This window comes from Ailuropoda melanoleuca, chromosome X (genome assembly GCF_002007445.2).
Source record: "Ailuropoda melanoleuca isolate Jingjing chromosome X, ASM200744v2, whole genome shotgun sequence".
Lineage (NCBI taxonomy): Eukaryota > Metazoa > Chordata > Mammalia > Carnivora > Ursidae > Ailuropoda > Ailuropoda melanoleuca.
The window spans coordinates 71,397,759-71,416,522 of record NC_048238.1 but is presented as its reverse complement, the minus strand read 5'-3'; positions in this window follow the sequence as shown (position 1 = coordinate 71,416,522).

The following is an 18,764-nucleotide window of genomic DNA, read 5'->3' as shown; positions in this document are numbered from 1 at the left end:
TTACATCGGAATCTGGGGATGTACTGTATGGTGATTAACATAATATAATAAAATAAAATTATAAAAAAAAAGGTACCTAGTGAGCAACCTAATGTTTTGGTTACTTATAAAATGATGTAAGAGAATGGATCCCGTTTCACTAACAAATTATAAGCAGCAACACAGGGGAAATAGCATTAATTGGACAAGCATACCCAACTCAAACTTTTTTCAACACTATTCACATTATGCAGTTCACTGAAAAGCATCAGGAAGGACCCAAATTCAGTACAGAAATATCTAAATCCCAAAGTTCAAAACCAAACTTATTCAGGCTCCCTAGAATCAGAAGTTATTCTTCTATCCCATCCGGATTTATCTGACTCTGTTCTTTTCATTATATACGCTTTTATTTTTTAAAAATTCAAAATTTATGACTAGCCACACCTTATCATAGGGATGATAGCAGTGTCAGTTCAGAACACCTCAAGCCCCACTCCCTTCTCGGTCAGCCAATGGTTCCCTTACAGCCTCTGAGATGCAGTTATTGGCCAATATATAAGGAGGTGTCCTTAGGTAAGCCATTAGGAGACTTCCTTGTTTGCCCCATTTTGGAAATTGAGGGGAAATCAACTGTGATTCTTATTTCGTGTCTTTCCTTTGTTTGATTAATTAGTGGAAGTTTTTAAATTATGGTGAATTTGGATATTTTTATGTTAGTTTTCTAGGGCTATTACACCAAATACCAGGGACTGGTGAACTAAGTAACATATTATTTATTTCCTCACAATTCTAGATGCTAGAGTCGGAAATCATGTGTCAGACACTTAGATGAGTCTGAGGTCTATGTGGAAAAACATCGTTCATGGGCCACTTTCCTTACTGCCTTTTTCTACTTGGAATGCTATACTATTTCTGTTAGACTACCCATGCACAGTCCAGAGAGATAAATTGGAGAGCAATGAATGTGTCCCACTATTCTCTACATGTGGTGCTTCCCAACTGAGATTATCTCTACTATGGTATGAGGAAGTACAAGCATACAACAAATTCATTCTTACTATGCATTCATATGCAGAAGCAGCAATTATAGTACATTGAATTGGCCCAAAGGGTCCCATCCACAATCTTACCTTAGCTTGCCGTGCCTCACTATGAGCCCTGCCCAAATCCCATTAGCTGAATCCCTGCACCTCCCCCCCACAGGGGTCCAGATAAGATAGTAACTTGGGCACCCATACCTAATAGGACCATTAAAGTTTGAGTTTCACCCCTCCACAAATTCTTCAGCATACTCATATGAGTGTGTGATGGCTTTCCCCTCTTGGCATCAGCCCCACTTCTGTTTGAAACACCTAAATTTGGGGAGCATGGGGAGGTATTACAGAGGCAGAGGGAGAAAGTTCTATGCCATTAAATAAGACTTTGCATTACTTTCAGTTTTGACTGTCATGATAGCACCTCATAAGGCAACCAAAAGAATGTTTTCAGCATGCTTAATGCTTATATTGAGTGACAAGGTCATCATGCTAGCACCTTTTATTTTAGCCTCAAGAACCTAGTGACTCAACAACCACAGCCACAGCCACCTTGCTTCCTAGATGAGGCTGTGAGGTTTTCATGCTTTGGCTGACTCAGGCTTCATTTATGTAGCAATAAATTGTTTTAAGGAGTCCACTTTAATCTGGGGCATCTAATATTCCATTTTCATAATATCTCCTAAATTGGTGCCCAGTTTCAACATTAGAGCTGGGAGAGTTTTTCTAGGATAACAATATGGATCACAAGAATTTATTTAGTTTCTTTTTGTCAGTTTCTCATTGTCTAGTGGGTCACCCCACTGAAACCCCATCCAAGGCAGTAAGAGCCAGAATACAGTACTAGTCAATTTCTCACCTATGGTTTTTCATGCGAACTTGTCTGTCTCAAGGAAATCTCCCTGAGAGTACCTAAGATGTCTTATAAGCAGCCAAATCTAAGGTTGAAATAACAGACTGAAGGAAGGGGTTGATCTAAAAGACAAACCAGTGATTGTTATTTTTCTTTAATAAGCATTACACTCCCTACAAATCTCATCTCCTTTACTAATAATCAAAGTTTTAAAAATTCACTCAGTTTCTGCCCATTGCAGTTGTGTAACTGTTGTCTAAGAAGGAGATCTTCGAGGCTGAATTCTAGTGCTATAGTTGTTACGGTGGGATAGACTTTAAGGTAACCACCAGATTGGGGAAGACATCTGCTTTTTCTAGGGTAGTTAGCAACAACCAGGGCACCATTCAGGAAGCTGTCTTTGAGCCTACTTCCCACTTCTCAGTGGGAAACTACCTCCCCAATTTCTCATTAACAGGAATTAAGGTGGAGGACCACCTACTGCACAGCTAATTATACAATTTAGTCAATAGATTGCTTTTGATTCACATGGACTTTCCCCAAATCTCATTAATTAATGAGATTAATTAACCTACATGGACCCCACTCTTCCTTTTCTAGAAAATTTTATCTTGGTTAGCATCATTGCCACCTAGTCACCACCTCATTGCCAAAACTGTCAGGAACTGCATGCTGATAGAAAACATGGGACTCCTGGAGCAGAGATAAAGGACTATTTTATACTCAAAGCAGTAACAGTAGCCAGAATGTCAGCACTTTGCACTGGTTTCTTGAGTCACAGGGAAGAGAAATAGGGCAAGATGACATCTTTACCTGCAATCAACTGTGTTAAAAGAGAGAAAACCTGAGTTAGGAGGCACAAAATTTCATAATGGGTAGTAAGCATGTCTGCCTTTTGCTCCAGAGGAAAGCACTCTGTCTATTTTTCAGGTCTTGATGCAAGTTGTCATTTGCTCTTATGGGAAACATTATTTCTATATTCTAAGGATTTTCCCTATACAAACATCCTTGAAAAGATTGTCCAGAGTAAAGGGCAGTCAAATTTTTGCTTGCAAAACATGCAGAAACAAGAGAGACCCATGGAGAATTGTCTTCCAACACACGTTTTTAGTGTCAAACAAAATATAGACTGTAACTGTTATACATGTGTTATTTGTTTGATACACAACATTCTGAAGTCTTAGATGAATTTGCATTTACAAATGTTTCAAATGGGTATGAAAGAAAGAAGTTATTTAGAAGCTATCGGAAATCCTCTATATTTCTGATGGTCAGTAAAAGTGTTTCTAAAATAAAAATAGGCAAATTGAAAAAAATGAATGTGGTCTTTGCAAAATTGCTTTCTATTTCAAGGTCTGTATTATGGATAGGTTATAAAATTGTGAAAAAAATACCTTTGTGCCTGTCTGTTAGTAGGGCAAGTTAAGTGACATAGCTTTTGGCACACGGGAAAATCACTCTTATCTGATTGGGAAAGTGGCTAACAAGGATGAGACACAAATGACAAAATACATGCATGGGAGTATATAGAGATTGTTTTTATCCATCCTTCCCCTGCTACCCTGGAGTCACTAGGTTTAAGCCATGAAGTTTATTACCCAGGGAAGGGAAATGTGGCATCAAATATCATGGAGAAGGAAAAAATAAAACATGACATAAATAAATTCTCACCTAGCAGGAAGAGGAAATAAAAAGCTCTTCTGCTTCTAGGAAATTATGTACAACTTAACTTATCATCCCCATAACAATGAATACACTTAATACCCAAATCTTGGTTTATAAAACCATTCTCCAATTAGAGGAACCAAGATGTCTTCCCTGAAGAGTGAGTGCTACTATCCTATATTGGGCACCTCAGCCCTGGGGTCCTGCACCAGGAATACAAGCCCCCATAATGTCTGATTTTGAGAATCCATGGGGCTTATCTCTGGGAGAATTAGAGGGTTTAGAAAACCAAAATTCTGTTCTAAATCCCAGTGGAGAGGCAGGAGTTTGAAAAGTGGTTGGGCCATATGTGAAGGAGATCTATTGACTAACTTTAAGGTGTGTGCTGGAGGGGCAGAGATCTGTAGGAAATTTCTCTGGTAAACAAAAGTGCTGGTGGAGCCATTTAAAAAAAATTTCCTTCTACCTAGCTGGCCCAGTGTTGGTAGGCACCATTTCTGACACTTTATCTACCTTGCTAACCCTGCTTGCCCACACCAGCATTTCCCTGTGGACCCACTCTGCCCAACCTGCCTACTCCAGCAGGTGCCCCCCAAGGCAGTTCCTACCCCTTCACACCTGGCAGGTGGCCTCTGTGAGGACCAGCACCCCACCAAAGTGGTTCCCATCTTGCCACAAACAGCAGGAAGCCTTGGCCAGACCTGTAATCCCCAAAGCAGTTTCTACCCCAGAACAACTGGTGTGGGCCTCAGCCTCAACCAGCATCCCCCAAAAGCAACTTTAACCTTAGGGGAGCCAACCATGCCAACCAGTGCATCAGAACCAGGTTCTGATGACCTGGTATATTGTACTTCTGGGACACATGGGTTATCTTCTATACAAGGTCATTCCTTTAAGGCATAAGACATAGTTGATCTTCCTAATACATAGAAACACAGAATCAGGAAAAATGAGGAGACAGAAGAATATGTTCCAAATATAAGAACAAGACAAAAGCTAAGAAAAAGAGCTAAAGGAAATTGAGATAAGCAATCTACCTAATAAAGAGTTCAAAGTCATAGCCATAAAGATGCTCACCAAACTCAAGAAGAAAAATGGATGAGCACAGTGAGGACTTCATCAGAGAGATGAAAAATATTAAAAAGAACCAATCAGAGTGAAGAATACAATAATAAAAGTTTAAAATACACTAAAGGGATTCTATAGCTGATTAGATGATAAGGAAGAATGGTTCAGTGATCCAGAAAACAGGGTAGTATAAATAATGAAAGTAAAAAAAAACTGTGCAGCAGAAACAACAACAAACTTTTTTTTTAGAGAAGGAGTGGGGGAAGGAGGGGCAGAGGGAGAGGGAGAGTGAGAATCTTAAGCAGGGTCCACACCCAGTGTGGAGCGTGACACAGGGCTCAATCTCACAACCCTGAGATCATGACCTGAGCCAAAATAAAGAGTTGGATGCTTAACTGACTGAGCCACCCAGGCACTCCCCCCAAATTTAATGAAGATAGTTTAAAGAATCTCCGGGACCACATCAAGCATACTAACATTTGCAATGATAAGGGTCCCAGAAATAGAAGAGAGAGAGAGAAAAGAATAGAAAACTTATTTGAAGAAATAAGAGTGGAAACATTTCATAACCTAGGGAAGGAAACAGACATCTAGGTACATGAACTACAGAGAGCACCAAACAAGATGAACCCAGAGAGATCCACACCGTGACATATTATAATTAAAATGTCAAAATTTAAGGTAAAGAAAAAATCTTGAAAACAGCAAGATAAAAGCAACTAATTACATGCAAGAGAAATCCTGTAAGGTCATCAGCAGATTATTTTCAGCAGAAACTTTGCAAGCCAGAAGAAAGTGGCACAGGGGTGCCTGGGTGGCACAGCGGTTAAGCGTCTGCCTTCGGCTCAGGGCGTGATCCCGGCATTATGGGATCGAGCCCCATATCAGGCTCCTCTGATATGAGCCTGCTTCTTCCTCTCCCACTCCACCTGCTTGTGTTCCCTCTCTCACTGGCTGTCTCTATCTATGTCAAATAAATAAATAAAATCTTAAAAAAAAAGAAGAAGAAAGTGGCTCAATATATTCAAAGCGAGGAAGAGAGAAAACCTACAACCAAGAATACTCTACATGGCAAAGCTAACATTCAGAATTGAAGGAGAGATAACACACTTCCCAGACAAACAAAAGTTAAAGGAGTCCATCACAACTAAACAGGCCTGTCAAGAAATGTTAAAGGAACTTCCTTAAGCAGAAAAGAAAAGACTATGACTACAAGTAAGAAAATCATGAGAAAAAATTATGAAAGAAAAAGTCTCACTGGTAAAAGCAACCACTTATGAATCTAATATGATGCTAAAAAACAGAAGTAGCAAAATTAACTATATCTACAATAATTAGTTTAGAGATATATAAAATAAAAATGCAAAACATGACATAAAATATAAAATAGAGGGAGGGATTAAAAATGTAGTGCTTTTAGAATGCATTTGAACTTAAGTGACCATCAACTTAAAATAGACTGTTATATACATAGGTTGCTCTATTTGAACTTTATGGTATCCACAAACCAAAAACTTACAATAGAGAAAAAAAAAAGAAAGGAATCCAACCCTAATACTAAATAAAGTCATCAGTCACAAGGGAATAAAGCAAGAAAAGAAAGAACCAAAGAAGAAAAAAAAGCAGCCAGAAAACAATTAACAAAATGGCAAAAAGCACATATCTATCAAGAACTGCTTTAAATGTAAATGGAACAAATGCTCTAATCAAAAAAGATTGGGTGGCTGAATGGATTTAAAAAAAAAACACTCATCTATATCCTGCCTACAAAAGACTCACTTCAGGCGCAAAGACATACATAGACTAAAAGTGAAGGGATGGAAAGACATTCTATGCCAAAGGACATGAAGAAAAGCTGGGAGGAACACATACATTAGATAAAATAGACTTTAAAGACTGTAACGAGATACAAAGAAGGGCATTCCAAACCAACATTACATCAATGGATATATCATCCAGATAGAAAATCAACAAGGAAACAGTGGCCTTCAATGACATACTAGACCACATGGACTTAATAGATATATACAGAAGGTTCTTTTTTTAATTTTCAAATTTTTATTTCTTTTTTTAGACAGAGAGGGAGTGTGTTCATGGGGGGAAGGGGCAGATGGAGAGACAGAGAGAATCTTAAGCAGGCTCCACACCTAGCATGGAGCCCAATGCGGGGCTTGATCTCATGACTCTGAGATTATGACCTGAGCCAAAATCAAGAGTCAGATGCTTAACCAACTGAGCCACCCAGGAGCTCAGAACATTCTATCCAAAAACAGAATCATACACATTGTTTTCAAGCACATATAGAATATTCTCCAGGATAGATCACATATGAGACCACAAAGCAAGTCCCAAAGTGTAAGAAGACTGAAATCATGTTGAACATCTTTCTTGAGCACAACAGTATGAAACTAGAGATCAATCACAAAGAAAAAACTGGAAAAAACACAAGCACATGGAAGCTAAACAATATACTACTAAAAGACCAATGGATCAATGAAGAAATCAAAGAGAAAATTAAAAAATACCTTGAGACAAACAAAAATTGAAACAAAACATGCAAAATTCTATGGTACATAGCAAAAGCAGTTCTAAAAGGGAAGTTTATAGTGATACAGGCCTACCTCAAGAAACAAGAAAAATCTCAAATAAACAACCTAACCTTACACCTAAAGGAACTAGAAAAATAGCCCAAAGTCAGTAGAAGGAAGGAAATAATAAAGATCTGAGCAGAAATAAATGAAATAAAGATTAAAAATACAATAGAAAGGATCAAAAAAACTAAGTTGTTTCCTTTAAAAGATAAACAAAATTGATAAACTTTTAGCAAGATTCATCAAGAAAAAAAAAAGAGGGTCTGAATAAATAAAATCAGAAATGAAAGAGAAGTTACAACTGACACCACAGAAATACAAAAGATTATAAAAGACTACTGTGTACAATTATTTGCCAACTAATTGGACAACCTAGAAGAAATGAAAAATTCCTAGAAACATGCAATCTTCCAAAACTGAATCAGGAAGAAATAGAAAATCAGAATAGACCAACTACTAGTAATGAAACTGAATTGCAATTAAAAAAAAAAACCTTCCAACAAAACAAACGTAGAGGACCAGATGTATTCACAGGTGAATTCTAACATTTAAATTAAAGCATTTAGGGGTGCCTGGGTGGCTCAGTCAATTAAGTGGCTGACTCTTGATTTTGGCTCGGGTCATGATCCCCTAGTCGGGCTCTGCACTCAGGGGGTGTCTGCTTAATGATTCTTTAATATGTATTATCCTCAAACTATTTCAAAAAGTAGAAGAGGAAGGAAAGCTTCCAAATACATTCTACAAGGCCAGCATGACTTTGAACTCAAAATCAGATAAAGACACTATTAAGAAAGAAACTACAGGCAAACACCCTTAATGAAAATACATACAAAAATCCTCAACAAAATATTAGCAAACCACATTCAACAATACATTAAAAGGTCTTTCATCATGATCAAGTGGGATTTACTCCAGGGATAGAAGGATAGTTCAATATTTGCAAATCAATCAATGTGATACACCATATTAATGAAATGAGGGATAAAAATCATATGATCATTCCAACAGATGCAGAAAAGGCATTAAAAATCAACATCTGTTCATGATAAAAATTCTCGAGAAAGTGGGTTAAGAAAGAATACCTCAATATAATAAGGCCATATATTAGTACATAGCTAACATTATACTCAATGGTGAAAAAATGAGAGCTTTTATTCTAAAATCAGGAATAAGACAAAAATGTCCACTCTTACCATTTTTATTCAACATAGTACATAGAAATCCTAATGACAGCAATCAGATAAGAAAAAGAAAAGGAAACCAAATTGTAAGATAGTAGTAAAACTGTCACAATTTCCAGATGACATGATACTAAACATAGAAAATGCTAAAGACTTCACCAAAAAACTATTAGGAGTAAAAAAAATGAATTCAACAAAGTTGCAGGATACAAAATTAATATGCAGAAATATGTTGTGTTTTTATACACTAATAAAGAAATAGCAGAAAGAGAAATTAAGAAAACAATTCCATTTAGTATTGCACCAAAAAGAATAAAATACCTAAGAATAACTGCTTGGTTAAGGAGTTAAAAGACCTATACTCTGAAAACTATAAAACAGTGATGAAAGAAATTGAAGATGACATAAATAAATGGAAAGATATTCCTTGCTCATGGGTTGGAAGAATTAATATTGTTAAAATGTCCATATGAGACAAAGCAATCTACAGATTTGATGAAATCCTTATCAAAATAACAATAGCATTTTTCATAGAATGAGAACAAATAATCCTAAAATGTGTATGAAATCACAAAAAAACCAGAAGAGCCAAAACTGAAAAAAAATATCCAAAGCTAGAGATAATAGTACTTTTATATTTCAAACTATATTACAAAGCTATAGTAATCAAAACAATATGGTACAGGCACAAAAGCAGACACATAGATCAATGGAACAGAATAAAGAGCCCAGAAAAAAAATCCACATTCATATGGTCTAATTAATCTACAACAAAGGATGCAAGAATATACAATGGGGGAGAGAGAGCCTCTTCAATAAATGGTCGGAAAACTGGACAGGTATATGCGAAAGAGTGAAACAGGACCACTTTCTTATATCAAAAATAAACTCAAAATGGACAAAGATCTAAATGTAATACCTGAAGCCATAACACTTCTTAAAGAAGACATAGGCAGTAAGCTTTTAAAATTTATTTTTAAGTCTTTATTTTAATTCCAGTTAGTTAACATACAGTGTTATATTAGTTTCAGGTGTACAATATAGTGATTCAACAATTCCATGCATCACCCAGTGCTCATAATGACAAGTACACTCCTTAATCCCCATCACCTATTTAAACTAGCCCCTCTACCCCCTTCCCTCTGGTAACCACCAATTCTCTAAATTAAGAGTCTGTTTCTTGGTTTGTCTCTCTCTTTTTTTATTCCCTTTGCTTGTTTGTTTTGTTTCTTAAATTCCACATATGAGTGGAATCATATGGTATTCATCTTTCTCTGACTGACTTCTCTTAGCATTATATTCTCTAGCTCCATCCATGTCATTGTAAACAGTGAGATTTCATTCTTTTTTTATGGCTTTATGACTGAATAATATTCATATATATATATATTTATCTCACACCTTCTTTATCTATTCATCGGTTGATGGACACTTGGGCTGCTTCCATACTCTGGCTGTTGTAAACAATGCTGTTATAAACATAGTGGTGCGTGTATCCCTTTGATTAGTGTTTTTGTATTCTTTGGGTAAACACCCAATAGTGTGATTGCTGGATCATAAGGTATTTCTATTTTTAACTTTTTGAGAAAACTCCATATTGTTTTCCAGGTGGCTGCACCAGTTTACATTCCCACCAATAGTGCACAAGGGTTCCTTTTTCTCTACATCCTTGCTAACACCTATTGTTTCTTGTGTTTTTTATTTTAGCCATTCTGACAGGTGTGATGGTTACCAGAGGGCTGGGTGTGAGTGGGTAAAAAAAGTGATGGGGATTAGGGAGTGCACTTGTTGCGAAGACCACTGGGTGATATATGGAATTGTTGAATGATTGCATTGTACACCTGAAACTAATATAACACTGTATGTTAACTGTACTGGTATTAAATTTTTTTAAAAATTTGAAAACAAAACAAAAAAGCAGGCAAAACTAATCAGTGCTGTTAGAAATGAAGTTTATCATTATCCTTAGACAAAGTAGTTACTGGGAGTGGCTACCTTGGAAAGCTTCAAGGGTGCTGGTACTGGTCTGTTTCTTGATTTGGGCGCTAATTGCACAGGTGTGTCCACTTTGAGAAAATACATGAAGCAATTTGTGCACTTTTCTGTATGTATGTTATAATTCAATAAAAATTAAGTTTATCAAACATCAAAATCTGCAGTATCTTCCATTCTTTTAGCGGGGTCTCATAAACTTGCCTGATCCTGAAAATCATTTAAAGCATAAATTTCCAGTCCTGATCTCAGACCACTTGAATCAGGATCTCTGGAGGTAGGCAAGTGCTGGGAATCAGCATTTTACCAACAATTTTCTAAGGATATTCTGTTTAAAAAAAAACACTTTATTAAGGTATAATTGACATATAAAAACTACATATTTATTGTATACAACTTGAGGACTTTGGGGATAACTATACACCTGTGAAACCATCAACACCATCAAGGCCATAGACATAACCATCACCTCCCAAAGTTTCTTCTCATACCTGTATTATTATTGTTGTTATTATTATTATTACTACTACTACTGTGTGTCTGTGTGTGAGTGTGGGGTCAGAACACTTAACATGAGATCTACCCTTTTAGAAAAACTTTAAGCATACAGAAAGACAAATACTGCATGGTCTTATTTATATGTGGAAGCTAAAGTACTCAAACTCAAAGAAGCAGAGAGTAGAATGGTGATTGTCTGGGGCTAGAGAGAGGGAAAAATGGGGAGATGATGGTGAAAGGGTACAAAGTTTGCAGGATACTGTTGGTATGAGGAGAGTTTCAGAAAACTTTTTCTGTAACATTTAAGAGCATTCTGGTTAACTGAAACTTTCTTATTTGTTCCCCAGCGCCCAGCTCTGATGTCTAGCTACCCAATCCTTTGTAGGCATAGACTATCTAGAAAGTTCTTTAGAGAGCTTTGATTTTAGTCTTCTCCTTTTACAGAGGAGAAATGAAGACTCAAATTAGTTTTAGTTTTTAAGTTACCCAAGATTGTAATTAGAATGTCAAAAAGCCATAAGATATAGCAAGAAGATATCTGATCACAGCTATGTATTTGAAAGGATAAGAGATACAACTTATGAATACATATGCTGCTGGAAATACCTATGTCAGGGAAAGTAATATCTTCTTCCAATATATAAAATAAGTTAATGGTTGGGGAGGAATTTTCAAATATCTTGGGAAAGAGAAGTAATCAAAATGACTATAAAGCCAAATGGTTAACATTAGTATGATAAAGGACTGGAAGAACTGGTTGAGATAAGTTTATACCATCAATTAAGCACAAAATGGAAGATTCCCATAAAATTAATAGGACTTATGTGAAAGAGAGAAGTCATGCAAAATGAAGTGAAAGATGCCATCATTTCCAATCATCAATTTCTTAAAAGATTGGAAAGTTGGAAGAGGAGTATGGAGGTTAAGCAAATTCTTGCTCTTAGAGAAATTAGAAGTATAAGAGAAATTATTGATGGCATATAAGCCCTGTTCATATTTCAAGATTTCCAAAGTGTGTGTGTATGTGTGTGTGTGTGTGTGTGTGTTATTTAATGTGGGTGTGGGGTGGCTAATGTAAAGTTTATTCTCAGGAAAAGAGTAAAGTCAAAGTCTCTAAGGAGAAAATAGATCTCTTCTGTAGAAACAAATAATGAGGGATATAGGAAAGCCACAGATGAAGAAAGGAATAATGTATATGGTAAAAATAATGTATTATCTACAGACCTAGAGACATAATTTTCAAAATTTATTGTATATCAGATTCCCCAGGCCCTAAGAAGCCTGTGAAAATTAAGATTCCTATGCCCCTTTCCCAAGGATACTGACCTAACAGATCTAGGTGATCTCAGGAGATTTCATTTTAACAAAAACAACCCCTTACATACACGCATGCATATCACACCAAGGAGTTTCTGATGCACACTAAAGTTTAAGAACCACTAAACCATGCTATATCTCCAAAAGCTTCTGTGTCTACTTCTTCCATATTCAAAGCCCTGGGAAGGCTGAGTCAAGTTATGTGTCTATATCCTAGCTGCCAGGAGCAAGAAGTAGGAATGTTTGGTCCCTCTTGGCCTCTGTAGTGAGAGGCAGGGCACTTTTTTGTTTGTTTGCTTTGTTTTGTTTTGTTTTTTATTTATTTTATTTTATTTTATTTTTTAAAGTTCCATGATTCATTACTTGCGTATAACACCCAGTGCACCATGCAATATGTACCCTCCTTACTACCCATCACCAACCTATCCCATTCAGGGCACTTTCTAATACACAATGGACAAATCTAAGGGGGTTCAGATGCTATGCAACCATAAAAAGATTGGCAAATTTCTAGTATAAAACATCACTTGTGAAATCTTGATCAAGTTGTTAAAGAGAAAAGTTCCTAGGTTGGGTGGCCTCATTGCTGAGACATTCTGAGATCAGTGAGTGTTAGTAAGTATTTCAACATCAGTAGGCCAGCAATTGATATGAAATTTATAGTTGAGAACACTGACTCAGAGAAGTTAGCATGTGTCACTGAAGGTCACATAACAAGAAAGTGGAAGAAGTAAGATTAACCAGACTCTGTGGGTGAGGTAGGATTTTGGTTGGTCCCCAGAGGAGAAGGGTGATTGAGACTAACAAATAGAGAGATGGAATGGGAGTGAAGAGAGAAGTCCAGCCCTGGGGCATTTTATGAGAAGAAGGATGAGGTAGGACTAATAAGATATTTTCATGGAAAAATGAATAATCCAGTTCAGTTCTATTGTAAAGTTTTTACAGAAAAAAAGTATAGGGGAGGGGCGCCTGGGTGGCACAGCGGTTGGGCGTCTGCCTTCGGCTCAGGGCGTGATCCTGGCGTTGTGGGATCGAGCCCCACAACAGGCTCCTCTGCTGGGAGCCTGCTTCTTCCTCTCCCACTCCCCCCTTGTGTTCCCTCTCTCGCTGGCTGTCTCTATCTCTGTCAAATAAATAAAATCTTAAAAAAAAAAGTATAGGGGAGATCAAAGGTAGATAGAAGTCAGATCTTAGAGGGCCTTGGATGAATGCTTTAGGAAGACTAATCTGGGCATAATGTATGAGATGGCTTGAAATCTGGATGTAGGGTTACCATCAAAGTAGAAAAAACAAAACAAAAACCAAAACCATTGTGTATAAAGACAAAGCTCTAGAGTCAGAAGGTATGCAGGCAAGTTACTTAATCTCTCTTTGCCTCATATTTTCCACATCTGTAAGGTGAGGTTAATAATAATACTTACCTCAGGGACACCTGGGTGGCTCAGTTGGTTAAGCACCTGCCTTCAGCTCAGGTCATGATCCTGGGGTCCTGGGATGGATTCTCGCATAGGGCTCCCTGCTCAGCGGGGAGCCTGCTTCTCTCTCTGCACCCCCCCCCCGCTTGTGCTTGCTCTCTATTTCTCTCTCTCTCTAACAAATAAATAAGTAAAATATTTTAAAATAATAATAATAATATTTACCTCAGGGAGTTGTAGTGAGAATCAACTGAGATAATGGAAGTAATGCCCTAATAAGAGTATTAGGGTGCTAGGAGAAAAAAGGTGACATACTCATAACAGGTAATTTAAGAGAATTTAATAAAGGGACTATTAACAATTATGTTAGTTGGGTGTAGGGAAAACACAAGGAATGGTAAAGCACCTGGGGACAAATAACAGTGGGGTTATTGCCACTTTTAATCTTACAGGAGGGAGAAGAGAAAGAAGTGAGAGAAGTCAGTTGATGAGAGAGAGGGATGTTGAGAGGGTCATCTATCGGTACTATGAACTTAACTACCCCACTGTGACCTTGCACGGAAGGAGCTGAGTGAATAAATACCCTGACCTCATTCTCCTTCCTCGCTCAGATCTCCTGCCAGGGCTTCTCAATGGTGGAACCCACCAGAAAGCCAAAATATAAAAAATCCCACTAATGATGTCAATACAGGTCAATTTCCTCCTCGGACACAAAGCATGGGAAAGAACGGGGAGGGACAAAGTGTAAAACTGGAAGAACAGTACGTGCCAAATAAACAGTGGTAATATGCTTTAGATTGAGTCCCTGAAAAGCCCCAAACCTTGTGGCTTGCTGGGGTCATTGTGCCTTCTAAGATTTAAGAGATCCTGGAGAAGGTTTGATGCTTATGTTTCTTCTGGTCACCAATGTCTGCGAGTTTCTGCTTCTTTTTCTCTTCTCATGTCTCCTGGGTAAGCGGTTCCTTTTCTGTACTATGTTGCCTCCCTGCTTATTCCTTGATTCCTTCACTTTCCCATACACTACCAACAGCTGTGTGCTCTCAGATCTTACTAAAGGACCAGATACTTGCAAACAAGTTAAAATTAAATATTAAATATCTCTCACCTTAAAAGTTCCTTAGCCATTTTGCTAGGGCTTAAGTTTTCTTGATACTGCTAAATTCTCCTCTCTCCTTCAGTCTTGTCTCCTACTTTTCCTCAGTTATTGGATATCCAAACCATGCCATTACTTGTAATTTCTCAAGCAGAGCAGTTTAGCTCCAGGTCTATTCCAACCATGTCCCAAGAGTAATCTTTGAGCAATCAAAATGATCCATCAAGGTTTTTGCTAAAACAAACACAGATCTCTTCCCTTAAGTGGAAATTTATGGTTAGTTAGCTCTTAAACTAACACTTTTATTTTCTCCTCATTAGTTTGTTCAGTTGTTTTTCAGCATGAATTGATGAACACCCAGTCTGATAGAGTGGTAAGAAGATTGAAAACAAAGGGACAGATGTGAAGTACATTAGATGAGAAAAATAAATCAATAAACCACGATGGCTAAGTAGATATGGATGAGAGACCCCGAGAAGGAAGAGGCCAAACACACAAAAAGGTTTGCAGCCTGGGTGACAGAGAACCTTGATGCTTTAGGCTCAGCTTTGCAGCAAACTGCATGAGAGCCATGCCATCACTTTCTCCAGCAAAATAATTTGGTCACCATGAAACATTGTGTTTCCACAGTTTCTCTCTCTCTCTCTCATTGTGTGTGTGTGTGTGTGTGTGTGTGTGTGTGTGTGTGTGTGTGTGTGAACTCAGTGTGTTTAGGGTGAAATGAGGAAATTCTAGTCAGGAAAGCCCTAAAAATAAGACCTGCCTATCCTTTGCCTTGCTAAAACTTGTACTGTGTTCATACTCCACTCTTGTTGGAAGGAGATTATCAGGCTGATTTCTGATGTCTCATAAAGACAGATGGAAGTTGTATGACCTCACCTTTTCCATTCATTAAGAGTAAAGTAGTTTCTATCCCAGACTGGCCCCTTACTTTGTCTCCTCTCCAACTTTCCCATTTTTCCTTTTTTCCAATTGTCCTCTCCTCCGGTTTACTGTCCTCCAGAAGCCAGAGGAAGAGGTCTGGGTCATAGCCATAACTGCTTTAATCCACATCCTATCACTCATAAATTATACTACACCATATTCTTTCAATGTTAAAAAACTGATTTTCTTATAGTTGATCCTGAAGCACTACAGGAAAGTAATTTTTAATGTGCCTTTTTAAATAACAACTTATTGAGTTATAACTCACATAACACAGAATTGAACCTCTGAAAGAGTATAATTCAGTTGTATTTAGTATATTCCCTGAGTTGTGTAACTACCACTACTATCTCATTTCAGAATATTTTCATCACTCTGAAAAATTCCATACCCATTAGCAGTCACTCCTGATCTCCCCTCTTTGCAGGCCCTGGTAACAATTAATCTACTTTCTGTGTCTATATACTTATCTATTCTGGACATCTCATATGAATGGAATCATTTTATGTCTGCCTTCTTTCATTTAGTGTAATTTTTCAAGGTACATCCATATTGTAGCATGTTTGGTACTTCGTTACTTTTTATAACTGAATAATATTCCATTGTATGAATATACTACATTTTGTTTATCCATTTGCCAATTAATGGGCAACTGGGCTGTTTCTACCTTTTGGCTATTGTTAATAATGCTGCTATGGATATTTATATATGAGTTTATGTGTGGATATATATTTTTATTTCAGTATAGTTGACACACAATGTTACATTAGCTTCAGGTGTACAAGATAGTGATTCAATATCTTTATATATTATGTTATGCTCACCACAAGTGTAACTACCATCTGTCACCATACAATGTTATTACAATACTATTGACTATATTCCCTGACTATGCTCTGCTTTTTATTCCTGTGACTTATTCATTCCATGAGTGGAAGCCTGTATCTCCCACTCCCCTTCACTCATTTTGCCCATCTACTACCTTCTTCCCTCTGGCAACCATCAGTATGTTCTCTGTATTTATAGGTCTGATTTTACTTTTTGATTGTTTGTTTATTCATTTGTTTTTTAGATTCCACATATGAGGGAAATCATATAGTATTTGTCTTTTTCAGTCTGACTTATTTCATTTAGCATAATACCCGGTAGCTCCATCCATGTTGTTGCAAATGGCAAGATCTTATCCTTTTTTATGGCTGTGTAATATTCTGTTGTGTGTATGTATGTATGTATATGATATATGGGTGTGTGTGTATATATATATGTATATATATGTATATATATATTTACTATACGTATAGTATATACATATATATATACGTATATATATACACACACACATATCTTCTTTATTCATCTATTGATGGACACTTGGGTTGCTTTCTTTTTTTAATTTTTTATTTAAATTCAATTTAGTTAACATATAGTGTATTATTAGTTTCAGGGGTAGAGCTGAGTGATTCATCAGTTGTATATAACACCCAGTGCTCATTATATCAAGTCCCCTCCTTAATGCCCATCACCCAATTATTCCCTCCCCCACCAACCTCCCCTCCAGCAACCCTCAGTTTGTTTCCTAGAGTTAAGAGTCTCTTATGACTTGCCTCCCTCTCTGTTTCTATCTTATTTTATTTTACCTTACCTTCCTCTATTTTCATCTGTTTTGTTTCTTAATCCTCTATTTTCATCTGTTCTGTTTCTTAAGTTCCACATGAGTGAAATCATATGTTAACTGTCTTTCTCTGACTGACTTATTTCGCTTAGCATAATACCATCTATTTCCATCCACGTCATTGCAAATGGCAACATTTCATTCTTCTTGACGGTTGAGTAATATTCCATTGTATGTATATATCACATCTTCTTTATCCATTCATCTGTCAACAGACATCTGGGCTCTTTCCATATTTTGGCTATTGTGGACATTGCTGCTATAATATCAGGTTGTTTTCATATCTTGGCTACTATAACTAATGCTGCAATAAACATAGGAGTGCATATATCTTTCTGAATTACTGTTTTTGTTTTCTGTGGGTAAATACTCAGTAGCGGAATTATTGGATCATATGGTGTTTCTATTTTTAACTTTTTTGAGGACATCTCCATACTGTTCTCCATAGTGGCTGTACCAATTTACCTTCCCACCAACAGTGCATGAGGGTTCCTTTTGCTCCACATCCTCGTCAACACTTATTATTTCTTGTCTGTTTTATTCTAGCCATTCTGGCAGATGTAAGGTAATATCTCATTGTGGATTTGATTTACATATTTGCATTTCCCTGGTGGTTGGTGATGCTGAGTATCTTTTTATGTGTCTGTTGGCCATCTGTATGTCTTCTTCAGAAAAATGTCTATTCAGGTCCTCTGCCCATTTTTAATTGGATTATTTGTTTTTCTTGGTGTTGAGTTGTAAAAGTTCTTTACGTATTTTGAATATTAACCCATTATCAGATATATCATTTGCAAATATCTTCTCCCATTCAGTAGGTTGCCTTTTGTTTTGTTGATGGTTTCCCTCACTGTTGTGTGGATGTATGTTTTCATTTCTCTTGGCTATATAACTAGGAATGGCATTGCTGGGTTACATTTTGAGGAGCACCCAAACTGTTTTCCAAAGTAGCTGCACCATTTGAAGGTTCTAATTTCTTCACATCACTGCTGACACATATTGTTGTCTTTTTCATCTTAGTCATCCTGTAATGAGTGAAGCGGTATCTCATTGTGGTTTTGATTTGCATTTCCCTGATGACAAATGAGATTGAACATCTTTTTATATGCCTATAATCCATTTGTATATCTTCCTTAGAGAAGGGTCTATTTAGATCCTTTGTTTTTTTTTAATTAGGCCATTTGCCTTTTTATTGTTCATTTATAAGCATTCTTTATACACGAGTTTTTTTATGAGATATATGATTCACAAAAATTTTCTCCCATTCTTCAAGTTGTCTTTTCATTTTCTTCATGGTATATTTTGAAGCACAAAAGTTTTAAATTTTGATGAAGTCCTATTTAACTACTTTTTCTTTTGTAGCTTATACTTTTAGTGTCATATCTAAGAAACCATTGTCTATTCTAAAGTTAATAAAGATTGACTTCTGAGTTTTCTTCTAATAGTTTTAAAGTTTTAGGGCTTATAATGAGGTCTATGATT